This window comes from Catharus ustulatus, chromosome 18 (genome assembly GCF_009819885.2).
Source record: "Catharus ustulatus isolate bCatUst1 chromosome 18, bCatUst1.pri.v2, whole genome shotgun sequence".
In the NCBI taxonomy this organism is placed as follows: domain Eukaryota; kingdom Metazoa; phylum Chordata; class Aves; order Passeriformes; family Turdidae; genus Catharus; species Catharus ustulatus.
This window is the reverse complement of record NC_046238.1, coordinates 11,237,110-11,264,474: the sequence shown is the minus strand read 5'-3', so window position 1 is coordinate 11,264,474 and position 27,365 is coordinate 11,237,110. Positions and strand designations below refer to the sequence as shown.

General features: G+C 42.8%; 1 protein-coding gene across 1 annotated transcript in view; it reads right to left on the bottom strand.

The window, feature by feature from the left end:
* Nucleotides 1–27,365, bottom strand: part of BCR (BCR activator of RhoGEF and GTPase) — a 93,828-nt gene that overhangs the window by 63,760 nt on the left and 2,703 nt on the right. The gene's annotated exons all lie outside the window — the stretch shown is intronic.

The window sequence follows — 27,365 nt, the reverse complement described above, 5'->3', positions numbered from 1 at the left end:
GGACTGCCGGAAATTAGAAGTATTCCAGTAAGTTCAGTTCAATTGCCTGTAACATGACAGCTCTCTGAGTGCAATCAGTCTGCCCTGGAAACTGCCAGAAAATCTCCTTACTTCTAGTACCACCTGGGCAGTTCATTTCTCATGAGACTGACACCACGAACTTGTACTTCTCTGGATCTTGTAGATGTACAAAGCCTGACTAAAAAAGGAGTCAGTGATTCACAGCAATCACTGGAAGAGTGTCTAGGAAACTCTTCTGCAAGGTTTGACAGCGTGGCACCATGGTTACTAAGACAATACCTGGTACAAAATCCTGTTGTATCAAATCCCTTTGGGTCCAGCCATCTGGGGCAGCAATTCCTTTCATGCAATAGGGAAAAGCCATGATATTTTAGAAATGTGGCTTTTTAAACAACACCCCAAGTTCTTCCACTGTTTTTTAACTTTTAGGACATGTTACAGAAAGACAACAGCTGAGATCAGGGTCTTTTGTACTGCAGGTGAACTGTTTGACTCTAGGAAGAGCCAGACTTGCATCTAGCAATGCTTTGATGGACTTTCTCCATTTTTAAACTGAGATAATATCTACCTATACTCAGAACTGCAAAGCAAAAGCTAGAAAAAAACATATCTGCAGTCTTTTGGGCAAAAGTCATTTCCAACAGGTAACTAACTGTTCTTAGGCTTCTCACTTGCATTTTTCATAGCAGGGAGGGTCTGGTAAGTGAATTAGGATAACCTATACAGTTAAGGGTCAAAATACTCAATTGCAAAGAAGAGAAATTCCAAAGTATCATCCAGGAACAGCTTTTTGATATAAGGAAAACTAGACAGCTTTAAGTTACCATAGAAACAAGCAACACACACTGCCATACACAACAGAAGAATTTCAGAATTGCATAAATCCAGGACCCCCAAAATCTTGCATATTATCCCCTTCAAGGCATTATTTTGCAGTCAAGTTATTCTGGATGCAGTACCTTACTCCTCTTTTACCTTTTCTACTACCAATCCTTTAGTCAAAGCTTCTGCAAAGGCATGGAGAAAAATCTGCCTCAGTCTCCAATTCATTGTGTTGACAGTTTTTACCCCTCTGCACCCCTCTGATGGATGCCAGTCCCAGCAGCTGGGTCTCAGACAAGCTTACAAAGGAATTGACTTGACACCTTGAACACTTATGCATTATTATTTTGAGAGTTTACAGGTAGGAAGGTCATTGTATAAGGGCATGCCTCCCACACAGCCTGCAGTTCTCCTGAAATCATGTCCTGGAATACATCACATCTGCTGTCACAGGACTGATGTGTGAGGAAGGACAGCAAAGACTGAGCCAGCTCCTGTACACATCCTGCACCACCCTCTGCTCACACCTGGAGTCTCTGCTCTTCCTTGAGCTGAAACCTGCTATACATGCTCCTCCAGAAGGAAACTTCCAAACACAATTAAAAATCAATCTGTGGGATGCTGCTCAGACCTCCAGCACACATAAGCAGACTGCTGGTGCAGCCCAAGCAGGGCTCTGGGAAGGCAGTAGGGCATTGCCCCACCTGAGCAGACCACAAAAGGAGCTTCAGCCACTTTACACCAATCCCAATTACTTGGTGTCTTTTTTTTTGGTTTGTTTTCTCCAATCAATCATCCCCTTTAAGGCAAATTCTGGGTTTTCCTGTTGTCAGGAACAGGGATTCATTGCTTCAGCCTGACTTCCTCTAGGACACATGGGGAGGAGAGATAAGCTCTCTCTTTCAGTCAGTGCTGACCACAGATAAGCAGAGGGGCTTTATTATTTTCCACCTGGCTCTACAAGCAGGACACAAGCGAGGATAATCTGAAAACCTGACAGGTTGAGGAGTAGAAGAAGCAAATGCTGCTTCAGCAAGTGTAAGCTTGCTAACAAGGTTTAAGCAGCAGGCTCAGGAAGTAACCAAATCTTATAATTCTGCAGGAAAGAAAATCAGTTCTCCTCCCTAGGAAAACTGAGGGTGAATAGCTGATGTGCATAACCATTCTTTGGAGAGCAACACTTACTGGCAAAGCTTTTCAATCCAGCTTTTAGCCACATTAACTCCCTTTAACACAAAGGAATTTGAAGATCACACTCTAACAGATGAGGAAGCTTTGCCATCTCACCCTTTGCAGGGAGGCACAGGTAGCAGCATCACTTGAACAGTATCAAAGAGATGACTGAGCAAAAAGGAAAAGGTGAGGGGCATTTAAAATAGACTGTAGTTCTGGTAATTCAACAAATGCCAGGAAGTGCCAAAGTCCTGCCTTTTATTTTGTCCCAAAATACAATAGTGTGATTTAAGAAGGGTGTGTGAAAACTTACTTGGTGCCCCTTAACTATGTATGCTACTGCCCACAGACAAAGAAAATGTGCTGCAAACATCAGGGCACTGTAAAGCCTGGGTTTCTTGCCACCCCAAGCTGTGACAGAACAGATGCATTTTTAACACCCCTGTCACCCTGCCCATCCTTACAGATAATGTTGGTCCCCTGGAATAAAAGAAGACAGATGGCATTTGGAGAAATACAGTAGCAGAGTAAGTGAATTCCTAAACCCATTTCAACAACTGTGCTTCTCATTTATTCTCCTGTACTGCATTCTCCAACATTTTTTAGTTGCCACATTCCTAAAGACAGCTATCAGCATGGCAATTGCCATTACAAATCTGGAGTTCCATATTTAGACTTCACATGAAATAAGGTCACAGAAATGAGATGCAAGAAAACAAGTTTGCACTATCAAACATTTGGAAACTCTCCGTCAAACAGCTGAGACAATGTTTCTGCACTCCAATAATGTGCTCTGATCATCAAAATGCTGCCCAGCACTTTAGGCAGATTTTCTCTGTGCTTCCACTTCCAAGCTGGTTTCCTGTTAACTCAAATCCTGTGTGGATGCTTGTTAGCCCTGATCTTCAGCACATAGTCTACACTTCACAGATTTCTAAACTGAACTCCTGAGGTGATCCCTACACATAATGCTGAAATATTTACTACTGTGGGCTTAAAAATGTACATGTCTGCTCTCTCCCTCAGAGACTGTTTTTCCCCCCAGTGAAAAGCCTGAGATACCTGTGAGCCAGGAAAAAGAAATACAAAAGAAATTGTTCCCCCCAAAAAATTATTACAATTCATTTGAGAAAGTTCTTTTCACTGAAGCCAGTGGGACTATATCTCAGAACATTTTGTCAGAAGAAACAGTAAAAAGTCAAGTATTCCAGTGCTTTGAAACACACATTACTTGAGACAAGAAAATAATTTGAAAAATCCAAGAAGGGAATTTGGAATAATCCAAACTAGAACAACAAAACCACTACTTCAGAAACACAAACACAAAGCAACATGCTCTCAGTATGTACAAGCAGGCACAGCAAAAATCTGCAGATCCTTTGACTTACTGCAATTCTTTAAAATGTTTATGTAAAAAAAGACCAAAATCCACACTTAGATAAACAAATCCAAATATTTTGTTTAATCAATGGCTCCTAACAGTGTACCACAAGACTGCCTGTCAATTTAGAAAAAAAAGATACAGCATTTTATTTAAAATAGAAAGAAGAAACACTCACAATTAAAACAAACAGGAAAGTGCCCTTCAGTGAGGAAAAGGAGTAACCCTGGGGCAATGATTGGGGCAAGTCATTGTACAGGGGCTCAGATGTGACAAGGCACACAGGGAGCTCAGGGGCTGTATGAGCAGCACACTGTGCAGCACACACACACAGCAAAGACCACACTAACACACAGCAATGGGTAACCCACAGCCTGCAATTAAATATTTAGGGAAATTAGGGTCTGCACAGAGCTCTGCAGCAGCCATGGCCTCCTCACACTGACTCTGGAAGAGCAGCTCTGCATCAGCCTCTGCACAGACTCTGCCCTCAGAAAGGATAACTCACCTTTCATGGGTGGCTGTGGCAGAGCTGTGATGCTCCAGGTGACCAAACCACTCCACTCCAGGCTGGTACATTTACCAAGTACAAAAAAGTAAAACAGTGCCAAAGCCTTTCAGGGTGAGAGCTCTCATGCTGACTAAACAAACAAATTTACATTATGCATACAGACAACATTGTATGTCAAAACCTGGCACATCAATGAATGACACTGGGCATTTTCTGACACGAGTTTCAAATGAACTCACAGTTTATGCACCATGCAAATGTGAAGACAAAAGGCCTTACTGCTAAACCATAAAATATTCTGCACATTGCAATACCAAAAAACTCCACAAAAACCATTAACACTCTCCACAGGACTTTTAAAACACTTGATAGTGCACAGCAGACCATAGCATGAGAAGCACATCTGTTACAGCACATGTGAGGGAGGGTATCTGTCTTGCTATCAGAACATTGTAAAACCTGATTTCCTAGGGAAGAAGCCTCTGGACTTGGCCACAGTGGAGCAGGTGGGACCAGACTGCAACAGCTATCCAAAAGAACACAGATAAGGACATTATGCATGCACAAAAATGTGTCAGTCACCAACCTGTACATGCATTCATCTGCAATTATAGCTGATTACGCCTGCAGTCATAACACAGTTATTCAACAAATTCTGAAGACATTAGCCTCCTGGGGAGTATGAAGCAGTTTTTCACCACCAGCACAACCAGCTGTCTGAGGATTACTGCAGTGATAAAAACCTCTTTCCCTCTGTATCACCTTACACTGACAGCAAGGACATCAAAGAAGGGACAATAAGCAAGCCATGAGTCTGGCTAAGTCAGTGCTGACAGAGCAGGAGTGCAGAGATGGTTCTGGAAACAGCTACCCCAGAGGCAACACAAACCAAAAAGAATGGAGTTCCAGTGAAGAGCTGCCCCATGCCAGGCCCATGCACAGTCACAAAGAACACATTACTACAGGAAAAAAAGAGGCAACACTACATGTGTTATATGCTGCTTCTCAGACATGTGGAATTCAGAAATCATGTAGGTATTTCTGCAGCCTTAGTTCTGATCACAGCAAAACTGCAGCCCCAGAGAGGAGGGGAGACCAAAAGGGAGGAAGGAGCATCTCTTGGCAGAAGAGGACACAGCTTGCCAGTTCAGTTGGACAGCACTGTGGGAACACCACTCTGCTCTACCAGCACAAGGAGTCTGGCCTCCTGCTCAGAGATAAATCATGACTTTGAAAGCCTCAGTAACAATTCATTTAACAAATTACGCTTGTCTCACACCAGTTTTCAGCTTCAGTATAAAATCTGACCTTGACTAAGACAGACTGGCAAAGAAACGAGGCAAAAAAAGCAAACCAAAAGATACAGATTTTCCATTCAACTGATTCTTAATTTTCATTCTTAAGCCCAGCTTTGCAGCTAAAAGAGGACGCGGTCTCCCAAGGACAGTGTATCCCTAATTAAATGTCATCCAAAGGGAACATACTGATTCAGTTGTAACTATTTAGCATTAAGACATTCTGGAATCAGACTTCAATATATGTCATACTCTGCAAACCACTGTCTTTTGAGCAAGAAGGGTTTCTGATATGTTCACATGGACAAATCAACATGAGACAATGAATAGCATTTCAAAGCTGGTACTACAAGGCTTTCCTAAATCAGTTTCGCCCAGACAATGCTTCAAATGTGCCAGGCAGAGCTTTGAGAAACTTTATCAGGATTTCACAGGTGCACATGACACATTTAGATTTTTAAAGTTACAGTACATTCCCAGGTACTCCAAACTCAGGCAGAAATAAATACTCCCCCAAACAAATTTATTGGCACTTTCTGACCAGTATTTCAGCAGCTAAAGAATTAGGAATGTAAAGTGTGCTGGGACTTGAACTCTGGGTGTGGTTACCAGTAAGCTGAAAAAAAACCCCAACAAAACAAGCCAATGCAAGAACCAGCTCATGTTTTGCCAGGCAGATAGAAACAACCTAAATTAAACCAGAAACTGTAGTAACAGATACTAAGTGTCATTTTGAGTATCACTGACTTCTGGAATGCAAAAGTTACAGAAATGACTGCACCTCAGCACAGCCAGACATTCTGTTCCTATTGAACATTAATTTCTTGCCAGAAGATGCATGAAGTTTATCAGTGAAAACAAACACAAGAAAAGATAATTTCAGTTTTGTTTCATCTTCACAGCTTTCACTGACTGTCTATCCAAGCAGTAATTTTCTCAAGCTCTTTAAATCCAACTATACTCATGCAGTAAGGTGACAGTGTCACACTTTACACTGTCCTTAAGTCACTCTCTGTACCTGGAGATGGCACACTCAGCAGTACCTGTACAGAGACTACAGAGAAAAAGGCTGTTACCAAAGATGAACACTCCTTCACCCCAGCCTGAAACAATGCAGTTCTTTGTATCCCTATCACAATCAGAAGTAGTATTGTCTTCCATACTCCTCTCCACTTTTCACTATCCTCTACCTTCCCCATAGAAAAAAACATGGAAGGACAAAGTCTGCCTGTACACTTTAATTTACAAACATTTACAACAAGATTCCAAACTGATTCAAATGGTGTTAATCAGAGCTGAACAAATACATGGATTTCTAGGGTAGGTTTCTTAGGAAAGGCTCAGAACTGCTCTCACTAATCTCTTTGGAGGTGATGAATATTTACAAGTGACAGGATACACAGACAATGCACAGAAGTTTCAAAATGCAAATTTTTACTCCAAATTCCTCCCCTTAAGAGAGAAATAACCCTTGTTCCAGACGTGCACAGCAACCTTGACAAAGGCACTTGTGCTCCAAAATCAATCCACAGTTCTTTAACAAGCTAATCTGTGTAGCTGGCAGAGGAAATCCCATTTTACTGCATTGGGCAGGAAAAGGCTGAAGATCCTTCCAAGCCTGTTTGTGGAGGATCCCTTTCTGTCACTGTCCATTGCAGCAGATAAAAATCCCAAAATTCCCACCAGTCCCCAAGGAAACAGAGGCAGAGTGCTCATCCCCCGCCCGGCACCTGTAGCAGAGCACAAGTTTGTGAAGCAGGGCTGAGCCATCAGCTGTCTCCCAAGGCACAGACAGCTTTTGTGCCTCCCTCCCTGGCAGCTGCAGGGAGAGCCGTGGGGGCTGGGAACGGGGGCTTCTCCCCAACACACCCAGGGACAGCATCAGCAAAGCACAAAAAAGGGCTCAGGACAACGGGGACACGGAGCAAGCACCTATTGGCATCCTCTCCTTCCCTCCAGCTTGCAGTTATTTATTCTGAGGGCTAGTGTTTAATGCTGAGGAAATTCCAAATCCACCTGAGGCTGGAAAAGTTAAAAACAAAAATGTGAAGCATAGTACAATCTCACCTGCCTGAAGCCTTTCTGGGAAAAGGAGTGGAGAGAAGGCTGGCTGACAACCCCGAGCTTCCATCAGCCAGGCTTCAGGAAGACGCAGGTGACAAAGGACCAGGACAAACCCAAGTGGCCGTGAGCACAAGTGGCTGGAGGGTCTCAGTCCTGCCCCAGAGCCAGCAGCAGATGCCAGCCCGGGGTGTGTGACAGCTCCCATTCCACAGGCAACAGCTGGGTCACAACAAGTGGCAAGTGACAAAGCCACAGAAGGGAAGCAGCAGCTGAACAGGTGACAGCTCCCAGCAGAACCCAGCTGGAGCCCAGGGCAGTGAGTTTAGAGTGGAGGCCACAGAAAGGGAATCTAAGCAGCAGCAAAAGCTGCAGTTTTCCCTGGAGCCAAGTCCTCCAACTTTAGGCCATAAAACATAAGATAAAAAATAAAACTGGCAGAGTAACCATAGGAGGGACAATGGGAGAACCAATGAAACATGCCTGGGTGACATTTACCACAATCAGTGGGAACACATGAAATGTGTGTTCTCTTCTAAAAATTCTTCTGTGCCTTCCTCTGGTCCTCAGTGTTCCTCCAGCTAAAGAATTGCTACTCTTCTAAACTCAGATAAGCAGTGATACTCAAATGTAGATACCTATCACATTCCTCTCAGGCCTATCCTGCAATTTTCAAGCTAAGCAGGGAGTTTGTTTCACTCCACAGCACAGCTCAGGTAATGAACATCAGCTCAGCTTTGACAGCACCTTCTGGTTTTTAATGCTGTCACAGCTGGTCCACCAGCTGTTTTCTGCATGTACTCTTGCAAACTTAAGGGGCAGGCCAGGCAGCAGAAGTTTGAGCTCTAAATTCTTGGATTAACAGGGGTTAGATGAGGCAAATGCATAAGCAGCAGCACTCTGAGAAAGTCCAGAATGGAAGCATAGCTGCAGAGAGGCTGGAGTGTGAGAGTCACACAAACACTCTTTCTCAAACTCTTTAAACATATACAAACATACAAGCAGTGGCTGAAACTACCTAAAAATATGCACAGGCAAATTTCTCTAACATTGACTTAATTACAGTTAAATTAACACTACTATAGATCCACACCCCACTAACTGAAGTCCTAAGAAAACAAGAAATAAACAGGTGAGTCATCCAACTTTTTCACCTACCTTTCTTGTATCCCTTTGCTCAGCCCAGACTGCAGCATCCAAGCTGCTGCCACATTCCATGTAACTGTGGCCACCAGTCTTCACTCAGCAGTTCCTGGGCACAGTTCTGGAAGCATTTTTCCATTAACATGGGCTCCACTTGGAAACTAAAGGCTCAAAGTACTGATCCATGTCACTTGTTTTCTTCCTGTAGCTATTTCAGATGAGCTAGTACAGAGTTGCTCAAGCTTCCTCATCCTTACAGATTTATGGGAAAAAAAAAAAAAGGAAAGCTGTGCACAGCCCGCTTCAGGACAGGTATCCAAACCAAAGTTAACTAGAACATGTGAACACAGCCCAAGCTGGGCAGTGCCATTGGCTGTTCCTAATGAAGGGAGGTGCCACAGGGTGCATTTCAGATACATCCACAGGTAATTCTGCCACAGACTTGGTCTTCCTTTGCAGTAAGTGATATTCAGAACGATTTACAAAGAAAATCTTTATCTTTCACAAAAAAGATGAGAGGTGTAGAGGTAAATCACATCCCCCTCAACAGTCCTGTGGTTTCTTTCACTGTGCTGTGCCACACCAAAGGGTGCCACTCCCTTCAGGCTTTCTTTCCTTTCTTGAACAGGAACCAGCACACTCAGAGGGCAAATTGCCTTTTACTGTCCTCAGTAAGATGATCATGAGACAGGAGCTGGGAAGGCTGGGCTCTAGCAGAACCTTGTTTACCAGTTTAGGTTAGTAGCTTCTCCACAAGCTACTCAGCACCTGCTATTCACAGAGGGTGTAACAGTGGTCTAGAGATTCCCCTTTCTGCTTTCTTCACTTTCACTCAACCTCCAGAATTTCCTACTGAAGGCACTCCATCCAACACCCATCCAAAGCTATGGCATCAAAAGATAAACCACCTGAACTGCTAGGATGTCTCCATCTGGCATCTTTAATCAAGTTTTGTGGAAATATTGAGCCTTCAACCTTGCCAAGCAGTAACAATAACTCCAAGTGATGCCTCCACCAACAGAGATTTTTCTTGTGCCCTCCATAACCCCTCAAACAGTAACTCTGCTGGGTGTGCAATAAAGCTGTGACACTCCCACCCCCTCTTACACAGTAGAAACAAGAACCAGGGTCCAGAGATAGACAAGTGAGAAAAGCAGTCTGAGGAACACAGGTCCTGCTGAGCAGCTCCTCACCATAACTGGCTCCCTCCCCATGCAGATACAGCTCCTGCAGCCAGCTCTCCTCACCCCTTCTGCTCTCCAGGACTGAATGACAATACAGAAGCAAGGCTTGCCTCTCACAGCCAGAGAAAACTGAGGGTTTCTGCAGCCTGCAACAATGTGTGAATATAAATCACATCCCAACCAAACCTCACACTGTAGTCAAGACAAGTGGTTCTAAACCTTCTTTTATAAAAAGAAACAAAACCAAAACAAATAACAAAAACAACACAGAGCAGACCACAGCTCCCCTGCTTTTAGGTCCTCCTCACCCTTCCAGGAGTTCAAAAAGACTTTCTGGTGACCTCAGAGATTATCAGCTCCTTCTTGTTGACGTGCAACTAGCTGCTCTGTGGAGCTGCCCCATGAAAGCAGGGGTTCCTTTATTTACAGTTTCTTTCCTCCTTTCCCACCAGTTATTTTTAAGGGATTATGTTTCCTGTTTTCACTGCTTTGCCTCCATTTGTCATTCAGCACTGCCATTAAAGTAGGAGGGAAGTGCAGGGGAGCAGACCAACACAAAGCAAACCTTTAGGGTTCAGCAAGCAAGGGATTAAATGTCACCTCCTCCCCCCTCAGCCTCACCTCTCTGCTGCACACCCTCCAAGACATTATTTAGATATGGCTTATCCTCCAGCATATACCCAGATTCTGACAGCTGTGACAGATTAGACACTTCAGGATGGATCAGATAAGCATCCTATTCATTCTGGTTTGTGACAGCTTCTTACCCTCCCTCTGGCTGGTCCATCTTGGATCATGAACAACTTGTTCTGGAAAACCCCTCCCTGTATGTTGGAGCTAGAAATGGTGCCATGGCATTTTTTAGAGACAAAAGCAGAGCAACAGAACCCAGATACTCTTTCTTGCTCTGCTGTTGATTTGCAGACATTGACTCCCCAGCACCTCAGTACTGGATGTGCGATTTTCAGGGAAATGGCAGTCGGAGAAAAAACCCAAGGAGTCTGGCAACAATTTAGAAAGATGAAATCCACAGAACTGCTGCCCTTTCCTTAAGCCTTTGCTACCAAATGTGCTGCCAGCAGTCTCACAAACTCACTTGATGAAGGCTGTACCAAGTAACTCACATGCTATGGATTCCTACAACTGTACTGCTCCTCAGCACAGCTCTTCTGCAACTTGTAGAGGGACCCCTCAGAACAATAAATACAAAGCTATCAAAGGTTAAGGGTAACAGCACAACTGGCTTTGAGTAGGTAAAGGGCAGTTTTACTGTTTTAACACCTTTTCAGATATCTCAAAGCTCTTTGCTCTCTCTTTACTACAGCCTGACTCCCATCCATCACCCGATACTCAAACACACATGCACTCTATGAATGATAAAGAATTAACTGCTTTAGCAAAAGCAGAGTCAGAAGCATCTCTGCCAAGTCCATTGGCCTCCTCCAAGAGTTCATATGCTCCTATTCACGTGATTGTAGGTAATTGCAACCTTCCCACCCTCCTCTCTCCCAGTCACACTGCAGGGCTGCCCCAAAGGTGACAGTGCATTGCAGTAGGAGCAGATGATGGCCAAGGGTTGGAGGGAAATGAAAGATAAAAAGCAAAGTGTTGAGACAGGAACAGAAAGACTCTGAAATAAAAGTTGGTTTTAAGCTAGCTCATGGTATGGCTAAGCTAGTTTAAGTGTGGGTTTGTGCAGCAGCAAATCATACACAGAAAGAATCCTTACACAGGTATCAGAGAGCAATTAAGGTTTAATTAGATTCAGCATAGACAAATCAACAGCAAAGAGGAAACTAATTACATATGAAACTGAATCACACATGGCACATAGACACCAGGGATACCTGAATAGTAAAGGTCACTGAGATGGGAGAAAAACACCACAACCAAAAAATGTCAACAAGGAGAGAAATCAGAACCTGAGATGGCCACGGCCACTTCTGGAGAAGATACATTTCTGCTCCCAGGCACAAGTAATCTTTACTTTATGGGACTGCAACAATGAACATATTTCAACAGTGAAGAAAAAAACCAACTAAAATCATAGCAAAGCATCAGGAGATCCTAAGCTCAATGTCTGACAGCTCAGACTGCACAGCTGGGCAGAAGGGACAATAACACTGAAGAAAAAAAGCAATTTCCCAATGCACAAACCAAGCTGTCCCTCTCATTGCATTAGGAAAGGCAGATATCCTCCCAACACCAGCTAAAAAAGGGTGCAGTCCTCTCCAGCAAAGTGTGCCATTGTGCTGGTGAGAGGTAGTGCTGGGGAACAAACACGTGGTGCACAGGAGGGCTCAGCTCAGCAGGGAGAGCTGTGCAGGTACTGCTCCTCTCAAACCACACATTCCCTGAGGGCTGGGTATTTATTCTTCCTTTCAACAGTGCCACTTATTTCTTGATACTGCTGTAAACAGACTCACCATAGGAACTGGTTTAGGGAGCTGCTGATTCAGAGCATCAGCAACTTCAGATTTTAAAGTTCTCCTTAAGAGGTAGAAAAAGCAGAGCATACAGTAAGGGAGCTTTGGAAAAACCTGTAGGTACAAAGAGTATAAATAAGCAATCACACAGTGAAAACCTGGGCAAAGCTGATGCAAGGAAGATACTGAAAGTTTCTAGGCTTGGTAATATACCACAGATCACAAGACAGTTGCATTCTTGGCTGACTACGCCAGCTTCTCTCACTGATCTTGCAGGAGAATGTTAATGAGACCTACCTGGAAGGCTTTAAACTTCAGGGGAGTACTGTTCTGGCAAGAACTTACTGGTTAGTAAGTCATTCTGAAACACAATTTACCTTTACTGTAAATGCACCTTTCTAAGCAGTTAAAACACAAACAAAACCCAAACAAACTTCAAATCAAACTAAAACAAAAACCCCAAACCAAACATCAACCCAAAAAACCCCAACATACAGATCTGTCTTTGGAGAACTGCAAATAAGAAAAGCCAGTTAGTCCAGCAGTCAATCCTGTAGCACAGGAAAAATGGAACTTTTTCAATTCCTGTCTCCTTTATTGTTGCCAGCTAAAGGCTTGGTTGATTTCTTAAGCAAACTCAGTGGGAGAATAGACCGGACTTCCCTGAAATATTCTCCTGCCACAATATTTCTGTATTGCACAGAACCATTCAATTAACAACAATTATGGTCAAGAGAAGTGTCTCTTGCACTGCACTAAGTGAATCAAAGTCAGACCCCTGGATTCTACCATGCCAAGAGCTACAGAAATGTTGGGAGGAAAAAAGCTTCCCAGTAAGGAGCCTGGCAATGAGACACAAACTACTTTATAGCTCCAGCTCATTTACATGCATTAGTAATTAAAAAATAGCTGTTTGGTTGGTTACATAAAAGATGTGGTCACCAGGATGGTTCTTTATCATCCCAATACTACAGCATAGGCCAACAAAAATGTAGAGCCAATTAACTTTTCCCTTTAGGCCCTATCCACAGCAGTGCTCTACCAGAAACAGTGAAAAGAAAGGTGAAACCATACTGATCTAACCACCACAGGCAAGGATGAGAGCAGATAAAGCTAATTTAGTATCCATGGATGAGATATATACAATAAGTTCTAGAACCAAAAACTAAAGCTCAGGGTCGAGATCCCAGGCCTATCATCTCTAGATGATCTTGGATGTCCATCAGCTTCCCTGGATGGACAGGGAATGTACCCACATTTCTGAAACACCTGCAGATCCCAAGAGCAAATAAGCCCACATCATTACAGCAGTGCAAGAGAATACATGGAAAGAACTCCCCAGTTTTAACAGTGTGTATCCTTCCTCCTTTGTGCAGAGAATCTCTGATTAATCCATTCCCATGTCAGGTATAGGATCCTTACGTGCATTTTTTTTAAGCCAACCTCCAGTTCTGCACATTACAACATAAAATGACAAGTTATCCTTTTAAAAGTAAATAACTGACCCTAATCACAAGTTCCACAGATTTTCATATTATTCAACTGTATTTCAATACACTTAAAACAAAACCCAGGACTTTCTAAGCACGTGACTCCCAATATCCTTAGCACTATTCCTTTCTCCAGGCCTGCTTCTCTGAAAAACATTCACCCACCCAATTTTTGCCTTATCAGGAACCTGCTACATTCCAAAGGGCTGTGCTCAAGGTTGTAATGTTCTTTTCCAGGCATTTTGCTGACTATTTCACTGCCAAATACAGTCCTTTCTAGGGTGTACTTGTTTGCAAGAACTCAAAACCTGAGGCACTTCAACAAGGTTGCACAGCATTCCTGACAGAAAGTAGACCACTGTTTACTTCAATAGAGAAAAAGTGTGTCACTTTGTGTATTTTTAAAACCAAGAATTAATAATTGATATTTGCCTTCACACAGCCTTTGATCCCACAGCTAATGAAGCCAAAGGGATGCATTCAGTAGTACAGCTGGCCCTGGGGTGAGCCCCTGGACACCTGCAGGCTGTGCAAGGAGGAGAAGAATAGGCAAAAGAACACGAGTTTGTCCTTGTAACACAGTGCTGAGTCCTGGCAGAGCAACGAGACTTTCCCAGCACTGCCTGAGAGACTGAGCTTAGACAGCACAGTGTTAAACAGGAGGAATGGTTTGCTACTCCCAGTTTTCCCCTACAAATAGCAACTCCTCCCCACTGCCTACAGCACTGGCTGACATCTCCCAGGCACACTTGGTATGCACAGAGATAGGACACACTCTGACAGGTTTCATTTGGAGCCATCTTCAAGGACATATTAAACGGTGCAGTCAAATCCACTTAAATACCCAACTGAGTATCAGAATAAACCTGTTAAAAGGATTATTCTACATACCAGTTGATTTCTACAACAGTTGCATTTGTTGCAAAAGCCCTTTAAATGAATACAAGCTAAGGAAATCACCTTGGGGCTGAGGCAGAGCACACAGCCAAGAACAAGAAATCAGCTATTTTAAAAGGTTCCACAGAAGAAAACCAGACCCAGAGCTCTGCTGAGTTGCTCAAAGTGCCTCAGATAGTAATCCTATTTCGGGAATATAGGGACTGCTCTGGCCTCAATGAGTCAGCAGGGTGGGGCATTTTTTTCCCATGTTTGTGGACTGAACAGGAAGAGAAAAAGCAGAAGAAGCTGGAAGCCAGAAATGTAGCACCTGGCTGGTGCACAGGCAGGAATTCAGCAGAGTTAAGCCAGAAGAGTTCACAAATCTCTGCAGAGCCAGCAGTCACAGGTAAAAATAGAAGTCTTATCTGGGAGTCATGTAAGCATTCAAAATAAACTGAAGAGAGAAACTGTAAAGATGTTCCAATGCTGGAAGCGACGTGCATTTTCTCCTGGTGGTGACTCTTGCCCTCTCCTTGTTCAGGACTGAGCTCTCTAAGCAAATCACACCATCTGACAAATCTTAGTTGCACTATTAGGCCAGGACATGACATTTTATATTTCAAAGCAAATAAATGTAAAAAGGTTTAGGAATGACCTCTAAAACTCCACTTTCCCAAAAACACTCATCAAGGGGAAATATTCATAGTCATAAGATGTAATACTACAGTATCTCATTACAATAATTACATCATAAAAAATGACATGAAATCTTAGCCCATGAACACTCACACATACACTCAGAGAAAGCAAACACAAACACAAGTTACTCAAGGAGGTCCACTCACCTCTAAAATCTGTGCTGACCTGGCATCCATCCTGTTCTCCTTCCAGATTATTTATGGCCTAAACAACCTTTTGGCAAAAGCTGGTCACCTTTTTGAGTCTTTTGAGTAATTGTATCGTTTTTCCCCATTTTCTCCTGACTCCATAAGCAGTCAATGTATTTGCTGTTGTAATAATTAAAACCACAAAGTACTTACACAGGCAACTGGAAGGGGAGTCACTCATACAGACCAGGACGTCATCAGGTCTGTCTTGCAAATACTTACTGTAAGTACTCCCATTTTCAGTCCTAGTGTTCTACTCAGATTTATTCTACAAATATTCTGCAAGCTCTCAGGCAGATTTTACTCATTCACACTCCCCCAGCAGCAGAAACAAAGCATCTGCCTGGGGAAGAGGTACTCTGCTCAAAGGACACCCCAAACCTCTTTGTGAAACCCCAAAGCAGCTGGATAGTCATTAGTGAAATTGCTGAAGTTAAACAAGACTTCTCAGCATTAAAGTTCCATTGTTATTTGAATTAACAGCCCTGGAGTCCAGGGCACTGGGGGTTTAAGCGTAAATTGTCTTTCATGGCACTCTCTGCCCCAACAGCACCCACTCAGTTACTGCTCCACCTGCAACATTTGTAGGAGGACAGATTAGGAACCATGGTTAGAGGGGTTTTGTGCTTTGGTTGGGTGAGTTTTGTGATTTTTGTTTGATTGATTTTGGTTCAGAATAAAACCAAACAAAATCCCTAAAAATGGCACAGATAAATTCCCTGATCCAGTTCTCAGCATGAATCTAGAAATGAGCAGTTGCTGGCACGGCTGACAGGGCAGCAGGTCACAGCATGAGGCTTTAGCACCAGAGACAATTTAAATCAAGATTTAGCCTCAAGGGGCATAATACGAGAATAGTGGAAGACATACACAGATGCATGTTGTAAGACAAGGCAGCTCAGTGCTTCAGATTTTAAGCAAATAAACCAAAAAAAGGAAGAAGTAGAAACCCCAGAGATTATCACATAAGAAGCAACCACAGCCACAGGCAAAAAACCCAGATTCTGAACTGACTTACTTAGAGAAGAAACTGAGTTAATATGAACATAGAATTAAGTATAGAAAAAGAAATAATGGAAGCAAGCACATGAATTGTAGAAATCAGTGAAAGGACAAGCCCTGCAGCAACAGCACTCAGTTTTTTTCATTATGTTTTGTTCTTTTTTTTTTACGGTATATTCCTTTAAAAGTTACATATGGTTATAAACCAATTTCTAAACATATACACCTATAGAGAAAGTTAATCAATTTACTAACTAAAGTGTGATCCAGGAGAAGTGCACCAAATTTGATTCCAGTACATTAGAGCTCACCAAAATTCAGCTAAAACCCTGAGTTTCAACAACTCAAAAGATTGAGCTGCACATTTCCTCATTAACACACTCAGAAGTTTATTTATGCAAATCACTATATTAAGATAAAAGCTTGCTATAAACCTAAGGCTGTTTTTCTTTTTAAGTTCCCTTTTCATTCTTTACATGTCTTTGGAAAAATACTTGCAAATGACTCATTTCCTTACAAACTAAAAAACACGACCACAAAGCAACCAATTATTAAAGACTATTAAACAAGCTTGTTTCAATGTGCATCAGCCCTACATGGCAAGTGTCTTTTAATGGTGAAAACCAGTTTTAGCATCAGAATGCTTCCTTAACCAGATGTGGGTCTAACTACAGTTCCTCATAAAGTTTAGGCAGAACTCTAAATTTGCTTGTATCTTTGCGTCAGAGCCTATTTGCCTATTTGAAAGCAGTCTGAAACACCTATACACAAAATAAAATATTCAAGTTAAAAATTCTTCCTCTTCAGATTTTTCTTGTGCACACATATATTCAGAACACATTTACATAAAGCAAAGAAGGAGACCTGATTATCTGTTAAGTGGAGATACTGAGATTTCTAACATGTTCTGGAATGGAAGACAATAACTGGAGGAAGATGTGCAGCCCTGCAGTAGAAATTTTATTATGTTTACCTATCAGCACAGAACAAAGCAGAGCCTAGACCACATTAGTACGTGTTTCAGTCTGAGCAGAGACCACAACAAATTATGTATAGGTCAGTGCTCAAGGCTGAGTGAATTTGGGGTAGTCAAGGTCAGGCCCAGGGCATGTTTGCTGAGCACACAGGACAGGCCAGTCCCTGGAACAGCCCCATCACAGCAGGGTGTGACAGCCTTGGACCAGGGAGAGGAAGGCACCTTCTGCTGCTGTCTCAGAACTCTAAAGACATCACAGACATATTTTTGCCATTGTCGTGCCATTTTCCCCTTTAGGATGGCAGATGCAGGATGGCTAAAAAATTATTAAATAAAAATGCTTTCCAAATAACATTTGTGTTTCCATAGCGCCTAACCAGGAAGCATGGCAGATACATAGGGCCAGCTAACACAGTTCTCCAGGAGCTACAAGAAACTCCAAAACAAAATTACAGTTCTGAACTGCCTGCCCAGCACAGCTCTGACCCAGCTCTCAGCCACATCAGTATTGCTACTGAAACAGCATGACCTGCTGCATGTCAGATTTAAAACATTCATAATCTAAGCCTTTGAAGACCCTATCAGCTCTTTTGAAGTCAGAGCTCAAGCTCAAACTTCAAAATCAAAGTACCTTTGGAAATTCTGGTTCAGGTAGTTACATAGAAACAAACAGCTGGTGCTGTGGAGCTTCACTCACAGCAAAACAGACACTAGAAATCCCCTTGTATCAGCAAGGGGTCAATCAAGTCTTTCCCAATACACTGTTCGAGGTCTCAAGAGCCGCCACTGGTGTGTTCAACTATTAAACAAAACAAAAACAATAATCCAAGCAAAAAAAACCCAACCAACCAAAATTTGTTAAGCTCTCTTGCTCCTTCCTTGTTTCTTATTCCAAATGCATATCTTCTTTCCTAATATTTTTTTCCTTTTGAGAACACTGACCCTTTTAGCAATACAGAGAAGCTGGTAATAGCAAGTTGGCTTCAGCTCTGTGACTGCATATTTCTCTCAGTGCATACAGAAGTTGCAAAATCAATTTGGATTAAGAAGGTCAAAGTGATGTTTAAATCCTATGTAAATATTTCTATACAAAGCAGTGTGGTTTCTCAACAACTACAAAAGAAAAGGCTTGTGGGTTTGTGGGACTGTGCAGCTGTGCTCAAGAGGACCTTAAAGAAATTCAGCAAGCCAAACAGAGGAAGTGCCCCTCCAAAGCCTAAAGAGTGCAGTGACAGGTCTGTGTTCTCTGCATTGTGCATTAAAACATCACTTAAGAATACAGGAATGTGGAAAATAATTGTCTTCACTGTAGCCTCATATAAATTCATAAGAGAGACCTTCTGCTTTCACATGAAGCAGAACCCAGGCCTCACCCAAATGGCAAGAGCACCAGACCATGTAAACCATCTCAAAATTGCAATCAGTCTCTCATCCCTGTCACACAGTACAGATCAATTGTGTACAAGAAGGCAGTCAGGCCAGTAGCTCAACACACCACCCGAAACACCAAAGGAAAACCAGGGAATTTTCTTGATCCCTATCACCTGAAAAGAGCATGGGGACCATCAGTCAGATCTGCCAACAGCCCTTCTGCCAGAAAAAAACTGAACTGTTGAGTAAGTGTAAGACAGCAAATGGTTTCCAGGTTTCCTGATGAGCTGAGCACACACTGGCTCTTCTGGATATACTCAAGGACTAAACACAATCTTTCTTGTCACACACCAGCCCCTCACCTGATCAGACACATGCTTATCATGAGTTCTGTCAGAGCAGCATCTGCCTCTGGGCCCATTACAGTCAGGATTCAAGGGAAAGAGAGCAACAGCAGACAATGCAGAGCTCAGATGAGTTACCCAGTAAACTTCATTCCCCTGAGTAAGTTCCTCAGGAAAGATGCCAATGGAGAAAAGGTTGAACAAAAGATTCACCCAAATAATTATTCAGGTGACTGTTAAATCCAATGTGTAGCTCATGTTAAGTGCAGCAGCTTTCTGTCAGAGTCAGAAGCAGCTCTTGAGGGCCCCTGAGGATCTTGGTTATGTGAGCTGAGAGGTGCTTGTGCCAGCTTAGGAAGCCTTTGAGACAATACTCTGGATTTGACTAAAACATTATCTTCATGATATCCATTTACCCCATATCAGGAGCCACAGATGATCAATACTAGGACTAGAGAAGTGGTGTGTGTCCCCAGGCTAAAGAGAGTATTTTCATCTAACAGCTTGTCAGATTCTTTTTCCTCCTTGCAATTCAGATTCCATTCATCAGCTTTCCAATCAAGAAAAAGAAGAAAAGTAAAACAAGATGTGCTGCTCCTACTGTAGGATGCCCATCACCTATTCAAGATATTTAATCCCAGCTAAGCACTGGCTTTGGTATCCACCACAATTAGGCTAAGGTGAGAGAAGTGCAATAGCATTTTGCAACTGGACATTCTCTTCAGACTGATCTAGAAATTCAAATAAGTTATTGATACAGCTAGCAAAGACAAATTTATTCATCCAAATACCATCATTTCCTCAAAGACAGTTGAGGCATTATTGTTTTTTCTCAGAATGGTGTCAGTGATTTGATCCCTGTCAGACTGAGGGGTCCAATGAACACCTGGGTGGAGTGTAAAGCAAAAGAATCCTACGCAGGGAAGGGACTCCCATAGATGTTCTACCTAAAAGGATTCAAACAAAGGGGACAGTTTATAGAAGTGACAGGCATAGACAGGGGAAGACACATCCAAGTCTTCCAACAGTGATCTACTGTTCTGAGCATATTGTTTTCTGGAACTTCATGTTGTAATGTCACTTCAGGCCACCATAAAAAAGTTTCCGGAGCAGCTCTAGGTTAGCAGGAAACAGAACTGAAGATGAGGCAGTAAATTATGAACTGAGGCAGCTGGACTAACAGCCACAGAAACAAGTGTTCTGTGCTTGGCTCACTCTAAGCACCATCATCTAAGCTGTTTTGGGAAGCCCTGAGCCCAGCCAGGGGCTGCCTTGCTGGGCAGTCATACCCTGAGCTGTAACTGCACTGCAGCAAATCAGTGCTGTGTTTGTATGGGACACCTCCCTAGTGACAGCAGACCAATTACATTCACTTTTTAGCAGCTCAAATACATTTGGAGCCTGAGGCTCCAGGGAACAAGGTATTTTCCTTTAGAACAGATTACTCTAGGAAGCTGCTGGCCCATTTCAAAAGAACACACAGATGTGACTGCAGGCAACTGAGGGATTTGTTGTGTTTTGGTGGCTTTTTGTGAGCTGGGTTTCTTAAAACTGTCCTAACAACAGGCTGCTCCAGCCTCACCCATGCTGTGGGTTCCAAATGGGCACTCCTTCCTGAGCTCTGCAGCCAAGGGAGTACGTAACCATTGATACCAGCACAGCTGGTAAATACCCCATCAGGGAAGTGGCTGCATTTCAGTGTGGAGTCCAGAATATTCTGGAGTTCTTCATAAGTAAACACACACAGTGAGCCAAGGCTGCACAGTGCCCTTCTCCACACCTCAAGGAGAGGAGCTGGAGTCCAAGCACACAAGTTACTCACTATTAAGTAACTCCTCCTGCAAGGGCTGCCTGCTTAGATTTGAGATAATACTGTGTGATTCACAGCAGCCTGCTATAGTTCCTACCGTGCTGTTGTCATAAACCAATCTGCAAGTAATTTGGGGATTTTGGATACTCCAGAATTTGTGCAGAAGCTCCTGAAGAGGATGGGGTGGTTTTAAGCATTTTTAAAAATATATTACTTTTAAAAGAAAGAAGATTGTGGTGGACCTACCCTTCTGGAAAAGAATCCTTATCATCCACAAGATAAAATAAATAATAATTTTTTAAAAACCCACCCCATCCAGTACTAACAGAGATTGGTGAAATAACTGCAAATAACAAAACAACAGAAGGTAACATCCGTGTATAAGGCCTGTAAGGCCAGTAGGCACAATTTCATATTATAAACCAACACAATAAACTTTAGCAACTCACTCTTCCTACAGGGCAGTCCTTGTGGATTCTCACACATACACCCCTCGAGTATCCGTGTAGCCATGAGCAACTAACTTGACTCCAGCTGCCACATTTGGGCAGGGCTTTCTCTAAAGCAGAGACTCCAATTACATTTCCAATAATCTGATTACTGCATGAGCCATAACCTGGTTAAGAAAGGGTCTGAGAGATACCATTTTGGCACTTAGGAAGAAGACAAAAGGGAGAGGGAGAAGTGCTTTGTTGTTTTAGTAACAGACAGATTTGCAAACTGCAGCCAGATTTTGTGACAGAAATACACCATGTTGTCCTACACAGGACACTTTCTGCTTAGAACACATCCAGTACAATTTGGGAAAAACAAAGATAAGTTATGGATTTGTAAAACTGTCTCAGCAGTAAGACAGACCAACACTCAAGGATTTATTCACAGCTTATGGTTACTTTCACATCACTTGTAATTTAAAGATATGATCAGGAAAGCAATCCACTTTGTCATCAGTGAGCTGGCCAAAACCTGCTTTGTAACCCAAGACACTCCAATTGGTGTTTTGGAAATACTTCATTCACATGCAGTTCACCCAAACTAATGCATGCCAGCATTTCTCTAGCCACTTGCTGCCTACCCCTCCATCCATCTGCCATTCAACCTGCACTACACCACCATTTCTTTTTCAACGTGTGCCAGCAAAAGATTACTAAAGCCAGTGATATTTCACCAGGGGAAGAACAGGATCAGGCCCTTATTATTCTTTCCATGCTTATCAGACTGAGCAGAACAAAGCAAAGAGGAGATGGTAAGAAAAAACCCAACCTGATGGTCTTTGTTTCTCTGGGGAAAAGCAAGCTCCAGATAAGCTGTGCCTCCAATCAACACTCTGATTTTCATGAGCAGCAGTATGCTTCCTTATGGTAATTGAAATGGAGCAATTCTCAAACAGCTTGCCAAGTCTCACCTCATTAACCTTTATGGACTGACCTCCAAAATTCCTTGAAGCTCAAGTACAGGTCCCTCTTGTCTCTGCATGATAACTGTTTACCCCTAAGAGATTGGGGAGCAAGGGAGGGCAGGAGAGGGCAAACTGCCAACCATGCCAGAACGGAAGAAGAGCTGTTTCCAGCCTATTACAGGGGCCCAAACCTTCACAGGCTTAGGCCTCCTTTGTTGGCCCTTCTTTCAGATAGCCTGCAAAGCCAAATTTGGATTACAAATCACACCCCCCACCCACCACACTTCTTTTAAGCATCAGTGTATAGCTCTAGTGTGCTGTCCAGTAGTCAAAAATAAGCATTTCCTAACTCACACTTAAAGACTGAGCAAATTTTCTAATTAACCTTATTTTTCTTTCATCCCAAATGTGTTACTCAGAATGCCTCCTTGCCATTCCAGTCAACTCATTTTATTACTTTTGTTCAGATCTCAGTGAAACTTTCTGGCAGCAATGAAAAGCAAGCTGTCAATGGAGGAGTGACTGAACATGGTACTCAGCATTTTATCCAAATACCCAAACCAGAGATATTAGACAAATGGAAGCACTTAGGAAAAATGGCAGAGCAATTAGTTCCACAAATTAGCAAGCTCTTAGCTTTCTTTTTCTCAGCATTAGCTTGAGATAGCATAACTATAAGATTTAAGAGTATAATGTTCCACTTTTGCACCCTGGAAGTCTGTACATGTATATTTACATCAAACAATAAAAATCTTCAGGGTTAAAACCACACCCATTAACTCCTTTGCTAGGGATGAGGAGACACAGGAGACCAAAGCACTTCATTCACCAACATAATTCACTGCTCTAAGTCCATCACCTACACACACAAGTAAATCACTTCAAAAGTCACTGCAAAGCTTTAGGGCACAAGCCCCTGGAATCAGCTGGGTCCAGCTGTTCTGTGTCCAGCACAGCATTCCAGTCTGTGCTCATCACAGTATGGATGCTGCATGGACATCCTATGGCTCTGGGGCTCCTTGGTCCTGGCTGAGTTCCTACACCACTCCCAAACTTGAAGCTCTTGCTGGTAACACATTTCACCCACCCAGCCACAGCCCACTAGCTGCCTCCAACCGGCCCAAGCCCTCTTGCAGCAGTGGCAGCTGCACAAAGTGACCTCATCTCTACTGCCAGAGAGACCCCTTGGAAACTGTTGGTAAGGGGGCAGGGAGGACAAGCAGTTTTCTGACCCACTACTTGCAGAATTCAGGGCTGTCTGCTCACTCCACAGAAAAGGCAGTCCCACTGTGATCTCCCTGTCATGGACCATGAAAATGAGCTTCACACAGGCAGATGAGGAGACACCAGCAGTCTCCAGGGCTCCCCATTACCAGACAACTACTATGTGGCTTGGTTTACACTCCCATTTCCAAGGCAGGTGCTTTGTGACTGCAGAAGCACCTGATCCAGGGCGAGCCTAAGAAAAGAAAAAATAAAATCTATCTGCATGCTATTACTTCTGGTAGGCCTGAGGCAAATGTTAGCAACTCTGTGGAAGAAGGAACAAAACAAACACTTCAGAGTCCACTACAGTCACTGCAGCAGCTCCACAGATTCCACTGAACTCTGCTGGAGGGAAAAATATCTGGAAGAGCAAGAGAAAGAGGGAGCGCTTCACTCCCCCAGACTAAGAAGAGGGGAGTGGTAGTGCAAGCATCCTGATAATCTCCAAAATCTCAAAAGCTGCTAAATCGCTGAAAAGCAAGGCAGGGTGGGGAGTTGCATTTAAACAGCTCCTTGGCACCAGTGCTCCTAGGAAATCACTGATCATTACAGGAAAGAATTAAAACATGTTTGAGAAGTAATAGCAAAATGAACTAAATAAGTGTCAGGAAAATTTTAATTGCATTATTGATGCAATATAAGTCACAGATGGAAAGCAGGACCTGTGGCCAGCAAGTCCTTAAAATTAACAAGCAATCTGCACATTACAGTAAGTTCCTACATTTCAGCTCCTCAGAAGGAAGAATCTTTACACAGTGGACTGAAGTCTGCCTCAGCTGCTCAAAGGGGAGCTGTGCTTCTGAACAACAACAACAGGACTGGCATGCTGCCTCAGGAGTCTGCAAAATCCTGCAAAGAACTTTTCCAACTACATCACAAAACTAAAATTCACAGAATACAATACAGGGTGGAAGAAGTGCAGAGTTAAGAAACTTGTCTAAGATCTCAGAAGATGCAGATAATTCAGGAAGCAAACACTTGCAGAAACTGCTACAGAACAAGGTCTTTCCATGATGATATACTACATGCTTTTTGGGGGCTTTACAAATAAATAGTGTGAAGTCTGCCTTAAAAGCAGGAAATTCAGATACTTGCCTATCTGGTCAGGCATTTAAGGCATACAAAAACTGAAGAACCTACAGCTCCAGGTAAACAGGACTTTTAAAATGGCCTTCTGCTGATATAACAGGAATTGTGAGGTTTGCCATTCACATGTATAAATTCCACTGCTGTTTTCCCTCTCTACATTAAACTCACTAAAAATATAGAGAACGTTCCATGCTCTCCAGAAAGGGACATTCAGAAGTCCCACATTTAGTAGAGGCTAAAATAAGTTAAAACTTCAGCCCAATGGAATTAAATGACACATATCCCCAAACTGACCTCATGTTGAACACAGTGGTGGTTGGTGGCTGTCTACAGAAGGAGCCTGGCACAACTCTCCCAGAACACCACCAATTCTTCTCACATGAACAGAAGTTACTCCTGGGGCACCTTGAGGGAAGCAGCTGTGCAGGTAAATATTATTTATGTGGACTCCAGATAGTTCCCATGGTATTATGCAGACAGATAAAATCATTTCATACAGAGTGAGAACACTGATTTTTATGCAGCAAGCTCCAAAGCCAAGCAACAGCTCCAGTGTGCTCTTCATTAACAAACTGCTGTTAGTTAGAAACTGTCCCAGCTGAGGCCACTGCAAGATCTCATCATTTCACAACAGTACTGTGCAACTTTCCCCTTGACCATAAGCAGAAATGCACAATGAGTGGCTTTTCTCATGTCTATTTCTGTGTTTAATGTTTAACAGAAGGCAGAATTTTAAAAATCTTGTTCTTTCTTCACAATCATAGTAAAGATATTCAAGCTTAATGCAAAGTTAAGATGCGATTTTTTTTTCTATTCCCACTACAGGAAATTAGTGATACATAATTAATCCTAATATCAATATCTTTGCCCAGGCTCCATTAAGTACATTTAGTAGAAAGTACAGCTATTACCAAATCTCAACCCTGAAGCTCTCATGCTGCTCCTTGGAAAAAACTGAAAGCCTACTACACCTTGGTCTGCTTTAAGGTTTTTGATAATCCACCTCCAAAAACACAGATTCACATTTTGGCTCAGACCACATCCACTCGAGTTATATCCTATTTTTGTAATACAAAATCAGGAAAACATCACTTAACTGTGAACTCATGAAATAATTTGGACAGAACAGCACGTGTCTGCTGGCCAAGCCCAAGGTGCGCTGGGACAGATCCAGATGGAAATTTCACATTGCACCTGTCCACAGCACACTCAGCATTACTATGGGAGGAGTGACCAAAGGCAAAGCCAGAAAACACAGAACAATCTGAACACACAGGGAAGTCGAGTACTGTTGAATAAACCCCACTTGATGCTAATTAACATCAAGGCTGGCCAGAACCTACTACGATTCAAACTTGCATTCTGTTCAATCAAAACTTAAGGGAAGCCTGGCAGAAGCAGTGACTGAACCACAGGTGCAGGAAAATCTGTCTGGCTTTGGTATCACATGGTCATGGAGAACAGCCCGCATCAGAGCGGGGTAGCTGGGAACGGGAGCCAGCCAGATAATCACCCAGTGATCTCTCAGGCCTTTTGTTTGCTTTATGAAAAGGAGCTTCTGCCAACTGGTTTCAGATCAAAATTCATCCCAATTGGGAAGGAAAGAAAATTCCTATAAAATGATGCTCAGTAGGAATTAATCAGAAACACAGTCCTCCTGAAGCCATGAGCCATTTCAGTTAAGTTAAAAGTTGCCACCAGCTAATGTGCAAGACAGCACTGATTAGCCATCTGGTGAAAGTTCCTGCTAAGCTTGCCATGTCACCCCCTGAGCTGAGGAAAGCAGAAGGTGGATCAGTTACATTCTGTCCTTGCCTGCAATGTGTGGTCATCCTTAGGAACACGACACAAAGCTTTCCAGCGCATCTAGGAATTCTAAGTGTTCTGACTTTTCAGCTGCTTTTTAAATCACTGCATCCCAGCCAAATTATTTTAAATAAAAATTATATATTGCCTTTTTGAAAGCTGAATTTATCCTCAAGCTTTATCAACCTTTGTTATTTTTACCCCTTTGTTTCCTTCTGCAAAAACTGAAATTGCCAAGAGGCTTCCCAGTCATCTAAAGAGCATCAGTAAACAAGAGCAGAGACAGATGGCTGAGCTCAGTTCAAACGAGCACAAAACTCAGCCTCTCCCCTAAAACCCACGAAGAATGCAGCAGTCCCAGAGAGAAAACAGGGATGTACATCCAATCTGATAAGGGAGAAGCCACTGTGAGGAGGTGCAGAGCTTCCATGAGCACTGAACACCCACTACAACTGCCCAGCTTTCCAACAATACAACGGGGAAGAGGATGGCACCAGGGCACAGAAGAGTTCTCCCTCCATTGTCACTCCCAAAAGTATTGCTGACAAAAACAATCAGCAGGCAAAGTAAAACCAGGCATCTCCTTGGAGCAAAATTACTCTTCTGAGAGTAGAGCAAACTCTGACAACCTGAGAAAGTGACGTCTCTGACAGGCCTCTGAATTCACCCACTACTACAGGAATCTGGTCCCATTGACAAATAACATGTTAATCCCTCATTAAAATGAGATTGAAAGAGACAAAGAAAACCCACTAGAGAACTCACAGATTTGTAGTTAAAGAAATCTGTCAAAACAAACATTCCTATTTTCTTCATTTGATTTGATTTTCATTTACTGCATAGGGACTACAAGTGTTAGCATAAGATATTATTTACATTACAAGCCTTGCTAAATAAATTCACTGTGATTCCACAGACACACCTGCGTGCCTGAATGACTTACATAAGAACGGGTTCAAACATTGCCCGTTCTTCCCCAAATGAAAAGGTTTTTTTCTGCTGAAATGTACTTAACATTTTTCCCTCAGG